General features: G+C 40.5%; 1 protein-coding gene across 5 annotated transcripts in view; it reads left to right on the top strand.

Annotated features, from left to right (window-relative positions):
- Positions 1-21,634, top strand: part of LOC126272339 (inactive dipeptidyl peptidase 10) — a 1,336,959-nt gene that overhangs the window by 550,447 nt on the left and 764,878 nt on the right. For all 5 annotated transcript variants that reach the window (XM_049975128.1, XM_049975129.1, XM_049975132.1 and 2 more), the window contains exon 3: positions 5,197-5,261. The gene's annotated coding sequence lies outside the window, so the exon portion shown is untranslated. The remainder of the gene's footprint in view (positions 1-5,196; positions 5,262-21,634) is intronic.

Consider the following 21,634-nt stretch of genomic DNA (forward strand, 5'->3'; position numbering starts at 1 on the left):
AAACATGGACGATAAACAGTTTAGATAAGAAGAGAGTAGAAGCTTCTGAAATGTTGGCCTACAGAAGAATGCTGAAGATTAGATGGGTAAATCACGTAACTAATCAGAAAGTACTGAATAGAGTTGGGGAGTAAAGAAATTTGAGGCGAAAGCTGAGCAGAAGAAGGTATTGGTTGCTAGGACATATTCTGAGACATCAAGGGATCACCAATTTAATACTGTAGACAAGTGTGGGGGTAAAAATCGTAGAGAGAGCAAGAGATTTAAACAGTAAGCATATCTGGAAGGATGTAGTTACTCGGAGATGAAAGGAATTGCAACGGATAGGGTAGCTTGTAGAGCTGCATTATATGAGTCTTTGGACTAAAGACCACAGCACACTAGCCAGTGCAATCTTCCTTATTGAATCATCTAGTTTAACACAGAATAGTGCGTTGCTTAGCATAATTTAGACGGGATTATCAAAAGGGTCTAATATTTTGTAAGCGTGCTTTGGAATTGGTTGTGCTGATAAATATTTGCTAGGAGAAATATTCGATACGCTGTGCTGTTTCCGAGTTAATCAGCATTGAAGTTAACCACTCAGGCCTTTGCGCGCGCAAATTGATGCACCCCCCGGATGAAGTTACTGTAAGTTGTTCTCGTAGCGTAGATGGTGGGTGTTTTACCTACTACACACTTTTGTACTCCATTTAATAGTTAAATTTTCTAACCGCCCACAACATCCACAGTAATGGTGGTTTACGAAGTAGGCAACCAACTTTACATTACCAAATTTATAAAGCAGAGTTGCAGCAACTTAAAGCACAAGATAATAATTATTTACCAAATGCTTTTTTCAAAGTTTTATGAAAACGTACTGCCAATATTTTAACCCCCAACCGCGTACGGTCCACCTAGAACCTCGAACGGCCACTAGTGGGCGGTAAGGACGAGGTTGACTGTCACTGATGTAGATAACAGCGCACGAGGCCGCTCAGCCGCTCAGCCTTTGGCACTGCCCCGTGCCCAGTCTTTGCATCGCTCACTTGTCTGGCCTTTGGAAACCAAACGAAAAACACACTTCTCGACACCGTCTCTGGCCGGCGGCGTGAACAGGCATGCTCAACGGCTCGGTTGGCTGTCTTCAATGCAAATTAACTCGAAAACGGCACAACTTGTCGAATTTTTTCGTAACAATTGCTTCTGAGCTCAGCTTACCCTGCAACACCAACACAAGCTTTTCAGACTGTTTCTGACCATCCTGTTTGTTGACGGTATAATTTATTTTACAACGTGACAACAGTGACGAATTCTTGGTCGTATTATCTGACGTCAGTGACTTCATATTCACCCCAAGTGCTGCTGTAAATGCTTTTAAGAACCTGATGATGCTGTGTGGAGAGAAGCTGCATGTTAAACAAATAATTTTATCAGCAGCTTTAGGCGTTAATCAATGGAAAAGGCCAGCGGCGATTACAGTCGTTATGAAGTACATTAAACGTACTTGGAATTGCGAGTGTGTATAACCATCAGCTGTACAATGTAATGACGACAAAGAAAGTTTGTATCGGACTGGAACTCTACGCCGAATTTCCCGCCTGCCCCGAGCGGTCGCCTCGCCATGTGGCTATCTGCGCACGGTTCCACAATATGCCAACGCCGTCAACCACGCGCATACGGCATATTACTCGACCATCGATTACGTACATTGCCGTACCGGTGAGACACTTTACTTCAAAGTCGCTTTGCTCAGTGTCAAACATTAAGGCGATCGTTCGCCGGCTTCGAGCACTGGTCCGGCAGAAATTTTCATTGTTGTCATTCCATTCTGCAGCTGATATCCTACTGTAGTGGAAAATGTTTTTCGTGAAGAAGACCATGAACGGCAAGGTCATCAGTGATTTGTTTATTCTAATATAGAATGTAGCTCTCAGGCACCCAGGTACACTCTCATTCAGTCACACGCACACTTACACGCAGAAGACCAAGAGACATACGTCTCAATCATTCTATGCTTAAAATACACAGTCTGTAACAACTAACTGCTAAAATAATGTGAAAGGGAACCGTGGCTGGTTAATCAGTGGGAAAATAAAACGTGAATCAATATTCCCTTTGAAACACACAAAAGTCCTTGTAATGGCACACCCTCCTCTAACATTACCTTTTTTTTAATAGACATAACCGACACCATGTATGTTGTCGATTCTTGTAAAGGTGAACATTATATCAGCTGTGTAACTGAATGAACTTCATATGATTTTATATACGATGTGTTATGTTTCGCGCTAAAATATGTAAAGGGAAATCAGTTTGTTAGTACTATGTACGTACAGTTAAAATTACTCTTCTTTTCAAAATACTTGAAATTACGAAATTTCTGGTACATTAAAAATTCACATTACTAATTGTACAATCTAACTCTAATGATTAAATTTATTTCTCCATTCATTTACAGAATAATGATATATTTTAGGAAGATTCTTCTTTGGTCAAGGAATTTGTAAACTCTTTTGTTTTGTAAACTCTTTCGAATATTGTGAGAACCGCAGAATGGGCATGCCTCTGGCGAGCAACACACGTGTATTTCTAATGTTGTCAGCAAAAATGTGAATTAGCATTCTGAACTGGAGATAGGGAAGTCAGTGTGATGTAGAATAATGGGATAAAATAAAAGAAAATCTTAGCAACAGATAATTCTTCATCAGTTATTTAGTCTTCAGAGACCCAGAACGTTGAATCAAAATTTCAGCCTCAAGGAGAGGGACCATTAATGTACAAAACTTCAGGAATAAAGTAACTTTAGAACTATGCGTCACTGTCAAGTAACATAACTCAATGAAACCACGACTAAACATAGAAAGAACTGCTTAAACAGTACAGAACTAAGAAAGGGAAAATAAGCTGATGATGTGTGTTAGGGAGGACAACGGACTAGGGTAGTCGTGCAGCTCTGGTACAAACAATGTTGTGGTGTGATGGCTAGCACACCTGTATTACGAAGCAAGCCAACCTGAGTTCGAGTTACGTTCATGGCAAAAATTTTAATTCATTTCGTCAGCTTCCATCACTGTAGCACAGGAAGTTACTGAAAGAAATATACAATGAGACGAACAGAAACTATACTTTTTCACGCCCATTCATTACATTTAATCGACAATGACTTTACTGTGCAGAGAAAATCACGGAAGTGGGACCAGGTGACGAATGGTGATCCTCTATATACCACTCATAATCCAAGCATATTATACAAATGGGCGTATTTGTGTATGTGTGTACGTACCAGATTTGGTACGCATATTCCTTACTGTCATACAACAATCGCTGTGGGGGTAACAATTACCAGAGTTCAAATTTCACACAATAAACAATGGGACTCGCGAAAAACTGCAGCATCATGCATGACGTTTAAATTTATTATTTCTTTGCTCCTAACTCTACTCGCAACGTATTTTGCGTACAGCATACACATATGCCGCTGAATGTACCTTCATAAATGTACCATGCTACAACACATAGTTAAGCAGATATGACGTCATAAACACTGAGGTGTGTGCCAAAATGCCGCATCATGCATGTAGTTTTAATACATTTACTATTTACTACTAAGACACTCCTACAGTCGAGTCAGCTCAAGGTAATCTCTGACACCTGTCAGCGATTTTGGCAGGTTTCAACTGCGAAACGCTAACGGCTGTAGGCAAGAACGTGTAACATTTCCGCAAATGGGAAATAAAATTTTCTTTCGTTAACTTTTGAATTTGTATTTAAGATATGGGAGGGCGGAAACGTTATAACTAGAAATTCCTTTACGTAAATTCACAGTACCTAATTTCGATTTAGTTAGACACAGAACTGCTAAAATTTGAAATGATTCCTCAACTGATTATTTTCATTGAAGGCTACAACTTTGTACAATTTTTCTCCAGCTGTTCATGCCCGGACTCAAAATATATCGTTAGCAGTACGTCAATAATTGACTACCGGCGGGAAATTTAAACTGCTACGATGAATGAACATTGACTTATAAAAGATCTGATTATTATCTGTTACATAAAAAGTAAATTTACTTTTACAGCAAGATTTGTAGTTTAAGAATATTCCATCTGTGGCTGTTGGCATCTGATCGAATGTTCTAGTCAACGCAATGTCAGAAAAATTCTACTGAGCTACAGATAGATTCTTGTTAACTTCTATCTATGGGATACAACGTCAAACGTATTGAACTAAAAAAGCTATTACCTGAATTGTTCTTAAACTAATGAAATCACGCTAGTGGATGAAATCAGATGCTTGTATACGATACTCAAGATATCTAAGTGAAAAGAATAGTAGTCGGTAGGCGCTTTTCATCGTCCATCAAAGATATTACGGAGTTGCCTGATACTATATATCAGTCATATCCTTCCTTTGATTTTCATACAATTACAATTCATGTTTGGGAAAAATGATAAAACTAATAACTATCACTGTCCAATACAATATTCATAAGCCATGATCTTGTAGAGAAATTTCTAAGTCAATTTGGAGGCGTTACAAACAACAGTCATCTATAGACCTATGAAAAGGCGTTGCCATACAGACGTTTGCAAAATCGTGTTGTATAGACGCGAAAGAGCTGCGTCCACCGTACAGAAAGTGCCCGGGATCATGTCAAACAGAGTATACTGCAGGAGCACGTATAAGGTTTCGTTTCTAATAGAAAATTGGGTTCCTTAGCTAGAGATCCTATAAATGAGCCCCTCTACTCCACCCATGCACCATCCGCGATTTCGGTATCTCTGAAGATATCTCGAGCAGATGGTAACGAAACGTTTTACATATTGACCACAGCCTCTGAGACTAAAGCTGTAATTCAAGTAAACACCATCCTTGAAACAGCCACTACAGCTGTACGATTATTAACCAAAAATCTCCATTCCAGTTTCCCGTGCTACCTCCTCTAGTGTTAGTGTGAGCTGAACATTGAAAAATTCGCACTCTGCTTACAAAGTACAGTGCATCAGTCTATACCGAGCTTACTACAGGTGTGAATATCTGTACACCATAGCCTTGTTAAGATTTATTTTGCGCAGACTGGCTCTTTGTTGTTTACTTTAGCTATTAGCCTTTTGTATGTAATGGTATAGACAATCTACTATCGCTGAATTACAAGCAGTTCTTTCTGCAGCCGACACGGCCACAAATTAAAGCTGTGTTCTTGGTGTGTTTCAGAGAGACGCGCGGTAGAGACTGGCTCTGTGGACATGGGTGGACAGCCTGTGTGAGCGAGACAAGACGTGAGTACCCAGGGCTATTTGTCCCACACTGCTGTGTGTGTGTGTGTGTGTGTGTGTGTGTGTGTGATTGCGGGCGCGCGAGGATCACTGGGCGATTGAGCGCTTAAGGATTCTTGAGGAAACGCGTCCGTCGTCAGTGATACGGCGGTGTATGAAGTTTAATACCGCAGTAGGCGCACATTGTGTTTTGAAGACAATCGGGATGTTATTGAGTATTTCGGCATGCAGGTATTCATCCTCAGTTTTTAATCAAATGTTTTACGTTTTTAGTATGGGTGTTTCTTCTATAACTTGTCAAGTACCTTCTCTCTGATGTTCCTAAAGATTTTTTCATTTTCTGTTTTGTGATTTCGAATGATGCGGCCCGCACCGAATACCGTCTCCGCGGGGTGACAAAATTTGTCAGCTTCTATGGCAGAATAGTTTTGTAATACCTTACGGTATGGATATAACAACACGCTATGGACCAGCATGCGGCAGTGCATCTACAATGGTTGGAGCGCGGGCAAGAGTCCAGTCATCAATGTGCGAACTTCATCCTGATGCACTGTACACTGTGCAAATGTTTCTCTCGTTCTCGGCGGATTACGCACGTCTACAGTAGTTCCATACAGTGGGACTTTTTTTGGCGACCTTAGAAAATTTGTTCGTGTTTTATTCAGCTTCTACCTACAGAACCGTGTATTACTGAGATGAGAAGTCCAAAAATCTTTCTGAAAGACAACAGAAATTATCTTGTTGGCGAAACACTTCGTTTTATGAAACATGATACACGTGACGAGATGGGCATTCCTGTGGGAAAATTAGAACTGTCAGTAAGCAGAAGTGGTACCTGGAGAGACGGCTGCATACGACACGCTGACTTTGCACTAGATACTGAGTACGTTGATGTTAGGGAAGATCGACACGATTCTACAAAAAAAGATACATGTTGCAAAATCATGTAACATACTGTATATTAGACAGTTTTGATGTTTAGCGCAACTACCTGATAAAAATTTCCGAATCGGAACTTCCAACGGCTGGAAAAATTTAGTTGACAGATTAGATTTCTGAAGATGTGATCCTTGCAGAAATTTCAAGCCTAAGAATATTTATACAAACTACCAAAGTTCCAAAGGAAGAATATCTTGACTGGACATCTTTCAGATTCTAACAGTTCGTTTCTGAGTACGAAATTTTCGAAATTTGTCCCCAAACTCATTTTGGGGGATTCAGATTTTTCTTAACTTCGTGTGTTTGGGTACCAACATGTGAGAGGAGTTTCTTAAAACTTAAACTAATTAAGAATTATCTTATATTGACCACGAGGCAAAAATGATTCTCTGTTCTGGCAGTTACATCACTCGAGAATAGTGGAGGGTATCGATTTTGACGAGGCAGTTTCAAAATTTGCTGCAGAAAATGTTAGAATAGAGAGAGGTAGTAAACTACATGCTATAATCACGTATTACTAAGAAGACGTGTCGTTATTTCTGTTGATTCGTTAATAATCGAACTGTGTCAATTATAAAAATGCGTTTTACCTTTATGCTTCCATTTATAAAATCTGTTTACAAAATAGTCCAACTATACTTCCCCTAACTACTTGAATCAAAAAATTGCTTCACAAAAAAAATCATTGTGTGTGTGTGTGTGTGTGTGTGTGTGTGTGTGTGTGTGTGTGTGTGTGTGTGTGTGCGAGTGTGTAGGAGGGACTGGCAGTGGCAAGTTAACACTCTGTTACAGATGCCAAACTTTAATAGTGGCAACTATTTATTTAAAGCTTGTAAAGAATAGATACGTGTTTCAAGGTTTTATTGACCTTTAAAGTAGTCACCAGCATTGTGTATGACCAGTTGGCAGCGATGTGAAAGTCTTAGGATACTCTTAGGAGTGCCAACTGTTTTGACGTTTCGACAGTTCGAGCGGCGCAGTCTATTGCCCGACGAATTTGTAGCAGTTCTGAAGCGAACGTCGTGAAGTGTTAACTTCAGTTTAGAAATCGAGTTGAACTCATGAGGGATTAAGTCAGGGGAGTGCAGTAAGTTGTATAGCACTTAGCAGCCCCATCAGTTAAACAAATCAGTAACAATTTGCACTGTAATTGCTTGAGAATTGTCCTGCAGAAAGATGGTCAGGTCCTGCAGAAAGTATCATCACTTCTGCCTCTACGCTGGTCGAAGGCTGTCTTAAAAAAAAAAAAAAAAAAAAAAAAAAAAAAAAAAAAAAAAAAAAAACAGTTTAGAGGCAGAAGTGATGACACTTTCTGCAGGACCTGACCATCATTTTGCAGGAGAATGCTCAAATGCTCAAACACGTGCAGTGCTGTTACTGATTTGTTTGATCGATGGGGCTGCTAAGTGCTATACCACCTACTGCACTCCCCTGACTTAAGCCCTCGTGAGTTCAACTCGATTTCTAAAGAAACACTTCACTGCATTTGCTTCAGAACTGCTACAAATTCGTCGCGCCGCTCGAACTGTCAACACAACTGGCACTGCTAAGAGTATCCTACCACTTCCACGTCGCTGGCAACTGGTTATACACAATGCTGGTTACTGCTTTGAAGATCAGTAAGATTTTGAAACACGTATCTATTTTGTACGTGCTGTAAGTAAATAGTTACCACTATTAAAGTTTGAACACTCGTACATAACAACGCCACTGTTGGGAAATGAACTCAACCCCTGAGATAACCGCTCTTGTAGAATTTAGCTCGATTCATTTTGTTAACCGAAGAAGACATTGTGTTCCACATTAGAAACAAAACGTCAACAAAATGCCAGTTAGTGCACTTTATGGATGGAGCAGCCTCAAATTAGTCTGATACGAGAAACTAGAAATCAACCGTCTGGACCACCAGGTAGACGAGACTGAAGACGCAACTTCTGTCAGGTGTCATCATCTCCCCATGCACTACGTAAATACATGTTAAAAGTATTTCTTCTTGAGCTTGAAAAGAAACTGAAATTCTTGATTATGGTGCTATTGCTGTTCATGGGCTTTTTTAAGTGGCTGAAGATGGAGGATGCTTGCATTGTTAATTAGGTGTATGAAAGTGGCCTGTTTATGTGAGATAATCACATAATTGCCCTCCAAAATAATGATCAAGACATTCGTTGTCTATAACATAAAAAAACCCGAATCAACTCAGTTTATTGCATTAAAATGCATAATAAGTTGTTTCACAAATATTGGCAATCATAAACAAATGCCTTGGTAAATCTGGACAGGGGATCTGAAATCGCCGCAAATGAACAAGAATTTGTGGAGGTCGTACTGTGATTGCCAAAGGGTTAGTTTTTAAAGGCAGAATGGGCTGCAGAATGGTATGTGTTTACATCTACGGTTGGTGTTCAAGGCATACTGAACATTAGCTGCAAGCAAATCTTCGGAATGAAACACGAAATTGCTGAATCTCGGTAGAAATGACTGGACTTTCCTTCGACTCATCTCGCTGTCGCAGCTATATTTCACGACGTTAGTCTGCTGGTATAGGCTTGATTTGTCTCCACAAATCAGACATTGGTTTCTTACTAACAACTGGCACGTGCGTATAAGTTCAAACCGGCCGGAAAAGTGCCCAAGGGGCCTGCTCATCAACCCAAGTCTGCTAGAAGAGTGTCGCCAGGGGGGAAGATGGGGGGGGGGGGGGGGGGGCGTCTGCTTCCTAGTAGGGCTGTCTAGGCGTCATATCTTCGCTCGATAGTTCGATGTATCGACATCACCACGGCTGTGTCGAGAGGCGATAGTTTTATTTTATTTTATATTTTTTCTCAATTTTCGAAAAATATTTGAAGTTGTTCTTTTGAAATTGCAGTAGGACATGATTTTACTTTCACTGTGTGGAGGAGTCTGACTACTTTTTGAGTTTTCATCAGGTCCAGCCTTTCTCTCTGACTATGTGAAGTAAGAATAGATGGTACATGAGAACAACTCAGACTGCACTGGAGAGTGTCAGTGTGACTGGAATAACCAGATATCTGATATGAAACAACAGCACACCAGTTGAGATTTAAAAAAAAAAAAAAAATCTACGCCAATGGTGTGTTACTTCTCCACATCGATTTTCTTACAAAACGGTTGCTGAAAATGATGAACAAGAACCTAAATGAAAAGATTTGGCGTTGCGGTGGGCGGAGGCATGTGAGGGGGAATGCTACGCAATCGGTGCTGGAGGCTACCAACAGGAACTGCAACGTTTAGGCCGGCCAGAGTGGCCTTGCGGTTCTAGGCACTACAGTCTGGGGCCGAGCGATCGCTCCGGTCGCAGGTTTGAATCCTGCCTCGAGCGTGGATGTGTGTGATTTCCTTAGGTTAGTTGGGTTTAATTAGTTCTACGTTCTAGGCGACTGATAACCTCAGAAGTTAAGTCGGACTGTGCTCAGAGCCATTTGAACCATTTTTTGCAACGTTTAGTTGCACCACCCAGTTTTGACGGCGAAACTTCTGGGTCTCTGGAATTTGCAGAAATAAAACCACAGGGAATTCGACATGAAGTGCTCCGGAGAAATCCGGCATCTTACGAAACAGAGCTATGGAGTCACCAGACACCTTTTATTGTGCTTCTTACATGCTGTTACCATTGTTAGCAAAGTGATTATCGCCATGCGTGAACGTGCATCGTTTTGCTTTCTCTCCTTGCTGTAGCAGGGATAGGCAGCCTGCTAGCTCATTCATTTACAGAATATCTAATAATAAATCAGTGTTCAAATACGCAGGTCTAAAACCGGCAGTATACTTACAATGTGCAACCAATATCGTTATTGGCAGATAGGTCGATTTTTATCCCGCCGACATATCGATATCTAGAGACGTACTTCGGTATATCGACAGCCGATAGTGGTACTTTTAAATATCGGTGTATTGAATATTCGATGTTTTTCAAAATATCAAAAGTCGTAACTTTCTACAAGGCATGCTAGGGTCTTTGCATTTTTCTAATGTCACTGTGATTGGCTGAATGATAAATGTTCCAAGAGCTGACCTGTGGAAAGTTGTCTGTAAACATGCTGACCTCCTCCTCTTACTTTCATTTCAGGCGGTTAACCAGCAACATGCTCATTAACACTTGGCGCTGAAAAACTGTGTCCTACTCCCTTCCGTTCTTCCGTGTATGACCGATAAGGCTGGGCCTCTGTAAGCACTGCCGTATCTCTTTCTCTCAGTTACAAATTATTTATGTTACTCAATCGTAGCGATTTTCGCGTTCCGATAGACATTTAGTCTCACAGGGCCTGCGAGCGACGTTGGTGTCCCACACTCTTCAAAGGCATCCTCGCTTGCCTGTTCCCCATTCCGCTTTCAGATGTTACTTGCGGCGGTCTCTGTATGCCGACGAAGTATGGCTTCTTATCGTTCTGTTCACAATGTCGTGCTGCCGAGACTGCTAAAAATGGCATGCACTGTCCTTCCACACGCAGCTCACTGAAAACAGATTCCGTTGTGCCAGCACAGCCTGGAGATACAATGTATATTGTGACTTTTAGCGTTCTGCGCCAAGAAGCACAGCCAGTGTGCCCCACCAGGGGAGGATCCCTTCCTGTGAGTTTGTGCACTTTCTGCGAGATCGGCGGAGGGCTGTTTCCCTCGAAGGATTTTATGACCACTTGCTCGTTTACAGTTCACAAGCAGAGGTCCCCAGCGGTGAACTCTACTTTTTGAAGCTATCTGTACGGTGATCTAGGTTAAGATCTCAGGTATCACACACTGCAGCCGTTTACCCTGTTGTGCCAACTTTCGCGAGTAAGGGAGAAAAAATGGAATTTTATTTGACTCTTAATAGCGTTGAAAAAGTTGCCTCACATAGTCTGCCTATGTGGTATAATGGATAGGATAACAGCTGTACTTATGGGAGGTTGTGTGCTCTATCCTCGTTACGCGTTCTGATTTTTTTTTTAATCTTTTTCAAATTTGCTTTGATCATTCTTAATTGTTTTAAATGTAATTTTATACTTCTGTTCCTTTGTCACATAATTTTAATGGTAATATCAGCTTCTTCATTTGCCCTCATTTTTCTTCTTGTCATTCTTTCTCCACTTGAAATCTTTGTTCGTGTGTTTTTAATTAATTAATTTTATGTATTAATTTCGGTTTAATTTCTTTTGTTTCTTCGCCTTTTCTTCGTCCTCATAGTTGCGTTCATTATATCTGGTTCTCATTTTGCTTGAATCTAATTTTACTTGTAGCCCCGTCTTTCATGTAAATGTTCATCTGCGTTATATTGTTCATAGTGCAATAGGTATCTAGGTTTCGTTTTAAGTGTGTGTATTACGATTACTGTGCAAATAATTTGCACATCTGGTTAAAAAAAAACACGTTTTTCATGCCATTGCACAAATATAAACATTATTTTGTCTATGTCTTTAGTTTTTTAACTTATGGATCGTAATTTCTAATAATTGAATATTAAAATAGATAAATATAATTAAATTTATTCACAAAACTTTAGATTGGAAAAAGAATGATACAAAGCCAACATGAAACAAATGGAAAAGTTCACTCGATGATAAAAATGATATGACATAGGAACAATAATAAAAAACATCAATTGAAACTAATGAATTACATAAAAAAATAATGATCGAAGTAACGTCGATAAAGATTTTTTAAAAATCCTGCGTAAAAAACATCAATTGAAAATAATGAATTACATAAAAAATGATGATCTAAGTAATGTCGATAAGGATTTTTTAAAAATCTTGCGTACGTAACGAAATTGGAACTCACGACGTCCTGCATGTGAAGTTATTGTCCTATCCACTATAACACACAAGCAGAATAAAATGTAATGCTTTTTTTGACGCTATGTCCACCAGGCTGAACGGCTGAAGTGTGTGACGGCTCGAATCTTTATCTACATCACAATGTGGATGGTTTCCAAAAGCCAGTTCCAAATGATTTCATGGAGGCTACTTCTTTAGGTGAACATGGACTCCAAATAGGAAGTTGTAATCTACTTTAGTTAAGTACTGGTGCTGATACTCATTTCATTGATAAGTGAACATAATTATTCTGATCTGATTTGTGTTTTTATTCTGAATTTCAGTTCAGTTACTGGAACTTTAGGAGAAACCTCCTCGTCTTGTCTGATATATTACTTCAGTCTACGAAAAATTATCATGGCTACGCGCAGATATTGTAGAAATATGCCTTACTGTCTGCTTAGTCATCGCACAGCATCTTATTTGCATTCGTCTGTGACATTATTATTTCAACAGCGTAGCAGAAACACTCATTCTCAACGAAGCAAGATATTCTCTCCTACCAGTGCTTAACACACTTATCATCTATAAAACATTTTTGTACCAAGAACCTGATTTTGCGGCAGTATTCTACAAAATCTCACAGAATTTACATTCCTTTCCATCTTTCATCGTAATAGCTCGCAACAATTGCACCCACTTATAACTGCTAAAGCCATAGCTACCTATTCCACATACGTACTTAACAGTTACTGTCGTCTCCATTTCAATATTCACCTCTGCCACGGTCTCACTTGTGTCTTCTTATATAAAGCACGGCTTCAAAAGTGCTAAACTAATTATTATTATTGTTAATCTCAGTGTCTATTATTATTATTATTATTATTATTATTATTATTATTATTACTAGTATTAATTATTATTATTATCGGTGTTGGTATTTTTCTCTCAAATTGTAGCGCGTCTTCGAAGCACGATTTGTATTAACAGGCTGCGATCTGATATATTTCAGATCTTTCCACACCAGGAACTTAAAGCGTTATCAGTGCACCGTGAAACATTATTTACCTAAAAACTACCTGGAGATTACGTAACTAAGAAAACGCAGTAGGCATTCATCTGGCTCAGAGTTCCCTAGTTAGAAATATCTTTGCTCCAAAGTGTAAAATGTTAACGATCCTCTCACTACGTAAAAAAAAGGCTAAATAACTAAATCCACGACGTCATGAAACGATGAGAGCACCTCTGAGGAAGTGCACTTGATATTGTCTACAAAGAACACATCAGCAGAGATGTTATAGTTTTTGAGGCGCAAAAAAAAGAAATTTCGTCGCTAGTGTTCATTTCTGCTTCAAAATTGTAAAGGACAAATATATAACATTAAGCCATTGTAGGACTATGATAGGCCAAGACTAAATTCTGGATTACTGTCTTCGAAAGAATAATTTTCTGAATAATATCGCCAGACAGAGCGAATGTCTCATTGGTTGTATGCAGTGAACACAGTTTCTCCCAAGTAATGCGTAGTAATGAACAGGTATTTTCACTGCGGTGAGACGAAGACTCCGTGATCAGGGACAAGGCGGAAACTATTTTCATGGTATAAAAAATTTATGTGTAAAAGTAAGAGGAAGTGATGCATAAAAATAAACAGGACTGTGTCGACAGTTTTTGCCTTGCTTCCAGTTCCTCCGTAGTAGCGCACCAGCACAGTTAACGTCGGCTCACAGCGGTGGCAAGCACAATTTTTCTATGTTATTTTTTTCGCTCTGGTTTCTGCAACCATAGAACAGGTTCATGACAAATTCTCTTGTTCCCTTAGATTCAATATGTAAGTAATTAATGGAGATTCGTGTGCGACGCTCTGTTTGTGCTCAGAAACTCAATTTGTCTGTATAATATTATACGGCAAAAAAGTACCCTCCTGGTCAGAATCTGACGCTTTCTTATTTCTCCAAAATTGTTTTCTTTTAAAGTTCACTGTGGCTGTACTATTTAATTTTAAGGGACAATTGTTATCATCATGGTGTAAGAATAGAACTACATAATGGGGGTGCTCCGGTTTCCGGTTTAGATGGTCTGATTCAATCGGAATGTGCTCACACGCCTTCTAAGCTGATCATCTTGATCGTGACTGGCACGCCCTATGGATGGTACCAGTTACGTCGACATAACAGGTTGCCGAACTTTCCCACTCACGGAAGTGAGACAGGAACCCAGCACAGGTCTCTAATTCAATTTATCATCGATGTATTCCTGTGATACTGCGAACCAGACGGGCTCCAAAGTAAGTAGCTACTGGAAATTCATTGTCCTGCATGTCCATCACCGTCTGACCACTGAGACGGAAGAATCAGTATTGTGGCTTGAACATTTTGGGCAGTATGTAGTCGGAGGGTGTGTTTCAACCACCCTTCCATTCTTTAGCTATGAACTGCCATTGAGAGTACCCTCACTGTCGCAGCACTACTGAAGCATTCACATGCACCTGTTGTCTAACTATGAATAAATCGGTAGAGAGGTGTCATACCTCGAACACCACAGTGGAGGAACCCCACTAAATCTCCGTCGAACACCTTTTCTCGTGCTCTACTTCACGCAGTAATCTATAAATTCGTCTCCACTCAGCGACATTTTTCAGTCCCTACTTCAAAGCCCAAATTTCCCAAATAAAACTCTGTATTCTTACAGTCACATAGGTGTGTTACGAGTTTTAAAAAAACGACCGATGTATGAGCACGCACGACTTGTGCTACTATGTGTTAGTAGCACTCTCACCGCTATCACTATTAGTTGTGTGGGGCTACCCGCATGTTACAACCCCTCCAACCCCCCCCCCCCCCCCCCCCACAAACACACAGACACACACCACGCTCACCCTCACCCTCTCCCACGTTTGTGGGTTAAGCCTTCAACGACCGATGCGGGCAGTCAACAGCAACGGCACTCTGCACGCTACACAAGAACTTGAGAGCCAAACTGACCAACTGAGCGACTGTGTGGTCGCCCTTTCGGTGCCGTAGCATTCCTACTGTAAGAAGCGGAACGTCACAGATGCGCACGTTTCAAGGCGGCAAGATGCTATTGGAGAGACGGTCATCATCATGGCCACCGCACTGGATATCTACGTAGGTTTTTACCGGAAAGAAAAAAGAGTAGCATTTTCATTCTCTGCGAATCATGACATGTTTCGACGACAAGTGTGATTGTTGTTCTTAGGTTGAGTATAGATGGTTCTAATGGAAGCGAGTGTAATGTGGTTTGATATTTGTGTAATTATATTTTGTAAAGATGAGAGGCGGGAGAGGCGGAAAATCGGTTGTCGCCACACAGCCAACTCCTCGCGAATACCACCAAGCTTGATGTCCCCATCCAAGACACGGATCACCGTCAACAATGTTGCATGCTCCCATGCCATGAGACACTACGAACAGAACTGAAATTTAATATAGGAGGCACAATGTTTGGTGGTCAGAAGCTATACGCCACCGCCTCTCCTAATTTTGCCAGTCAACTACGATACTTGTTTTGAAAATATCTTCCATCACCGGTATTCGAAAATGCACTCTTCGAATCAAGAGCCACCTCACAGGCATGTTCCAGCGATTTCCTTACGGAGGTGGGTACTTTTCGCAGCGTATAGAGTTTTCAAGACAATAATAAGCCGTTCATAGTTTACACATGTAAGCACCAAGCATGTATTTTACTAAATACCGCCTGAGTTGTTTTGTTGTAGTGAGCTGCAGGAAATTTTGAAAAGCGTTTTGATAATAAGTTCAAGTCTTATACTCGAAGCAAGGATATGGTGTCATCCTAGGAGCGTGAGACAGCAGCAGCTACAAATCTTAGTCAGCGACTGGCACATGTCAATTGAACACTTTAGCCCAGTATTTGTTCGAGCCTTCAGAGCCTTGCGTAAAAGTTCAACCACTTTTAAATCCTGACGCAATGAAGCAGGACGGCACGGTGGTCATCTCATCTGCCTATAGAACAGGAGATCTGGGTTCGTATCCCGCCTTTGGAACACATTTTCATTCGTTGCTTCAGTCTGCTTAAATACATCATACATGCTCTGGGCCAAAATAAAATTGATACACTAAATTTTTAAAAAAACTGTTGTGAATTGCCAAAATTTTGGATATTTCCGTAGTCAATACCATGTGTGCAATATTCAGAAAACTCAAAATTAAAAACCTAAACACTATGAAAACATTGCTAGTGGGATGTGAAAGAAAGGGTCATTCCCAAATGTAGTCCCTGTGCCACATCCAAAAAATCTATCACTGTACCGTTGTGATGAAATAAACTATCACTTATTTTATGATGTAGGGTATATTAGTGAAATACAGTATGTTCTAAAGACACGTTAGTCCAAAATTACTAAAAACAAACCTAAATGACTTTTTTTCTAGAAAACACGCAGACACTGCTATAAACAACTTTCTTTAAGCAGATGGGCCACCTACTGGGAACGCGCAGATACGATAACAAGTAATACAATGAAATCACTTGGTGTAAAGTAGATGCTACAATCACACAAAACGAATTTGTTCTATTCCCTGAGCTAAAAAAATTAATAAAATTTGTATGCAGCTATATGCTACCAAAGGAATGAGAAGGTTAGTGATTACCATCCCAAGTCGCTTATCATATCCGTGATATTCTTGCCTGTTTCATGATAACACCAGACGAAATACACTTGCTGCATTTAAGGTGTGTCATAGTCACGTAAGACGACTGTGACCACTTTGCGAAATTATAAATTCTTAATCACTGCTGTGATAGTCGCTGAGAAAATTTTTTTTAGTCATTTGATAATCAGAAATTCAGTTTTATTTACGCTTATCGCGTAAACTCACTGATATTCAGAAATATCAGTGGAGGTAAGGTTCTTAATACACCCGGTTTGGCATCATATTTCCGGCGGTTTAGCACCTGCCTCGGCGAATGCGGGCTGGTTCCCCTTATTCCGTCTCAGTTACAGTATGTCGGCGACTGCTGCGCAAACAAGTTCTCCACGTACGCATACACCACCATTACTCTACCACGCAAACATAGGGGCACACCCATCTGGTGTGAGACGTTCCCTAGGAATCCACCGGTGGCCGAACCGGATAATAACCCTGGGTTCGGTGTGGGGCGGCAGAGGGGTGAAGTGGACTGCGGTAGTCGTCGTGGGGTTGTGGACCATTGCGGCTGCGGCGGGAACGAAGCCTCTCCGTCGTTTCCTTGTCCCCGGTTAACCTACAATACAATACATGCAATACAATGTTCATATTATGTATGTTGTAATATGAAATTGGCGACTCACATATGATTCCATGCCGACAGTATGAAGCGCCTTACCCTCTTCGATATTATGAAGATGAGTTTCCTCGAAGCTCGTAAATAAAACTGAGTTGCTCAATATCAAGTGATAAATTTTCTTTTTCTGCAGCGACCATCGTAGCAGAGTTTTGTAATATGCGTCTTTATTTGCTTTCTTCGAAATGCGCTCCTTGATAGCGGTTATTTTTGGTGGCCTTTCGTGTTGTCTGAGATTTCGGTTGCATCCGTCTACGTCACGCTCATAGCCCAGCAGTCCTGCATGCCCATCACATGAATTGGGTTCAGGTCAGAGTACGAGCCCAGTAGTTATTTTATTATTACCCGGCGCAACGCATAACTCGGATGACACTGACTTACTCTGCGATAAGCAAGTGGAGCAGCAGGGGTAATGTGACGGTATGGAGTATACGTGATTTTCAAATTCACTGACTTTGTTCTTAATCATTCATGCTTCCTCAACCTCAGAGTCTCAATTAGCCGTTATTCACGCCAGCACTTCGGGGCTATCACAGGGGACGGATTAGGAAATGAAGTGGTGCAATATGAGTGCGTTTTGAATAGAGCTAGGTTCCATAACCACAATATGGAGTTATTAAACGTTCTAATACCAACTGCCCGTCTCTAATACCTCCCATACATTTACAGGATCAAAAGATACATTGTCGAACAGATGAACGACTTGAGTCTATAATCAAACTTTCGACAAACTGTCTCTTAATAAGCACTCTTTTTGGATGCATCTCTAAACAATTGAGGACATACGAACTGTCACAACCCAGCTTTAAGAAATGGAAAGTTACGTAACTGGTAGAGCACAGAGCACTAAGTCACTTACGTACGAGCAAGTGCATAGGCCGACCAACGTGTACATATCTTACTGTTATCCGAATGACCAGAGGGCAATCGAGAGTGTCAGAGATATGCACTGAGCCTGCGGAGGTATTTCCACAGTCAGCACATTAAAGGGACAAAAACTCTTAAATCAGCAACTGAAAGAATATTTTCCACACAGATAGGTAGCCATTTTACTAAGAATACATACCTTAGAAGATGACTGGGCACATGAATATGACATGGTCAGACTCTGAGGGCCCAGATTCGCTCTATCTCCTATAAATTTAACCATATGAAACGAAACAAAAATCAACACATATGTAAGTATTTATTCAAACCTATGTTTTATGATCTTTAGTTTGAGCAAAACTATTTAACTTTACTAACATAGTGGCTAGTATGAGGTGGGCTGAAGGACGAGATTTACACTATCTCCAATAAATTCAGAAATGAGATAACAAATAGAAATTCATTTACCCTACGGGTGTTCGTTCGACTCAATGCTTCATAATCTACTATTTGAGTAATGTCATTTAACGAAAGGAACCCATAGTAATTTCTGTGTGGGAATGAGATACATTGTTACGCAAATCGTGATAAACTGGAGGAATGTGTTTCTTCATCTTCCGCTGATGAGAGATCAGTTTTGCACCTCCTGAAATCCGCTTCTATAATCGCAAGATCACAGTTTAGTGAATATTTGAACTGTACTATTAGAGGATTTTCTTTGCTGATTCAGATCCATCTGGTATTCCTACAGTGTATGTTATTTCTTTAACACATTTGACCTTTGCTGTGGCATACTTGGCTGTAATTGGCTGTACGTTTTCTGTTTTCATAACTACTACAGAAAACTTTGTTCCGACTTCCTCCGTTTCTTCCGTCCTGACCTCTGAAACAAAAGCATGTTTGGAGTGCTTCTTTGCCTTTTCATAGAGACCACAATCGCTATTATATTCCATACACAAACGATCACGTGCAAGGATCTTGTGATCCATTGCGTCAATACGCTTGTTTTGCATCAAGACGTACAATCGGTATTTCAGAAGATGATTTATTTAAACATGGATTAAATATTATTATAAATACTCTTGAAACATACACATTATGCTGCTACTGTACGCTCAAAGAATACTCACCTAACGTTCATTAAAGATAGCAACAATCCTCCTTCTATTCGCCATTTAATCTGTACTAGTTCTATTCCAAATGCAGCCCATACACTGGCTTACAACTCAGAATTTATCATCGCACAGGGTGCAGCACTATGGAGAAAATCTCTTGTAATTCCTTTACTCATAAAAGATTCAAATCTTACCTTATCGAATGTGTCTTTAGATCATTTTATTGTGAAATGTCGCTGGTACCAATTGTACTCTCAGTCCTCATATACACATGACAAACTTAGTAACGTTTGTGTTTCACAACTGGATATCCAGTCCTTCGATCTATCGCACAGCTTCTGCAGTTGCCAGCAGGAAGTCCTTCTTGTGACTATGGTAGCCTCCAACCTTGCGGTCACAGACGTTGTGATGGGTAGTCAAGTGTGGAACTCCGGAGTCACAGTCAGTATTAGAGAGCTTTTTACATTTGTGGACAGCATCTCTACACAGGGCATGGCCCATCCAGATACTGTTCCTGGCAGTCCAGGTCTGGCGGGGTGGGTGGAATCCACTTTGGTAGAGGTGAGAAGGGGTAACACAAAAGCGTAACTCCTGGAGCAGTATCTCAGCCACATTTCGTATATATGACTCATCATGTGTATGAAAACTCTGTGCGAATACGATACACCTACCACACCTAGAGGTGAGGATGGGGCTGACAAGGTGTGATATGTGGAAATGATCTAAAACGACTTGTTGGTATTTATTACCCTGTATTTAGTTGACTTGCAATGCTTTGGAAATATGAAGGGAAGTCCGCCTCTTATCTGTGTTGTGGAATGCATCATCCAGTTCGCGAGAATGAGCACTGCAGCGAGCCGTTAATTTTGTCAGCGTATTTCAGTGCCATGGATTAAATGTTTGAAAAACGAATATGCGACATACACAGACGCAGACATACCACAGTCAAAACGGTAGTTGTTGTCATTTCAACAACATACCACGAATGGAAACCAATTGCTTATTGCCTCATTAGTTCACGTCCTGCTGTGTGGTAACGAATCAAAACGTTCGTATCACCACAATCGACACAACGCGGAAACGCTGTAACAAATATGACAGGAAAAGCCGTGCGCAGAGTCGCACATTGGGGGTTTCTTGGCGCTCGGTTCCTATTTGAGCTACGAACACAACGTGAAATTGTTTTGGTTTAACCCGGACCTGCGGTCATTTATGTAGTCATTCGAACTTCTGTCTTACTATAGCTATGTTACAGTATATTAAGCAGAAAGTCGAACCGGAGCTGACGTCCAGGCAAAGTGTGCGATTCGATTAATTCCTTTTGCAAGACATTTTATTGGGCTCATATTAATGTGCAACTAATGGCACCATTTTTATATGCATCGTTTGGAATTTACGTGCAAAAAAGTTACACTTAAAAATCCAGGACAGGAACGAGAGTGATGATTTAAATTTTGTCCATCGGTGTATCGGACCCTTGTCTAAGATACGTTTATTTCGTTTGAAAATTTTTTATTTCATTTGGAATTTACGCGAAAAAGACACGTTTCTTATGGGAGGATGCTTAAGAGCTGCACTTCTCTACTTTAAACTTGAAGAACTGATTGAAGACAGACGTATTAAGTCAAAACGAAAATTTTTCACCCAGTAATCTTTATCTGTTGACGAGATACAATTATTCAAAGTCGAGCTAAATACAGCACGTAAAGTCCGTTCTTAAGTTTACTGAACGTGGGAAGCGGCTAATCGTGAATTAAATAAATAAAAAATATAACTTATTGAACGTCGTTCTCATTTTACGAGTAAAAAAAACGTTTTTCTGTGGTTTTTGACTCGTGTAACTTCTTCCGAACTTGTGCGAATTGGTTTCAATTTTGCAAGAAGGTAGACGTATACATGTAATTAACGTCTGTCTTGTTATGTGAAAACTGCATCCGTTGCCACGATGTAAGTAATATACACACATCAAAAAGAGTTTTGCATCACCTCGGTTTCGGGAGTTCCGAAACCTGAAGAGAGAATTGGAATAGAGATCAGCATAAACATCATATCCGCCCTTATTATTGCTCATGAAAACCACACATTGCATGTTGTACCACCATACAGCGAGACCTTCAGAAGTGGTGGTCCAGATCGCTGTACACACCTGTACCTCTAATACCCAGTAGCCCGTCCTCTTGCACTGATGCGTGCCTGCATTCATCGTGGAATACTATTCACAGGTTCTTCAAGGCACCGTTGGTCCATATTGTCCCTTTCCTCAACGGCGATTCGGCCAAGATCCCTCAGCGTGGTTGGTGGGTCATGTCGTTCATAAACAGCCCATTCCAATAAATCCCAAGTATGTTCGATCGGGTTCATGTCTGGAGAACATGCTGGCCAATCAAGGCGAGCGATATCG

Source organism: Schistocerca gregaria, chromosome 5, assembly GCF_023897955.1.
Source record: "Schistocerca gregaria isolate iqSchGreg1 chromosome 5, iqSchGreg1.2, whole genome shotgun sequence".
NCBI lineage: Eukaryota > Metazoa > Arthropoda > Insecta > Orthoptera > Acrididae > Schistocerca > Schistocerca gregaria.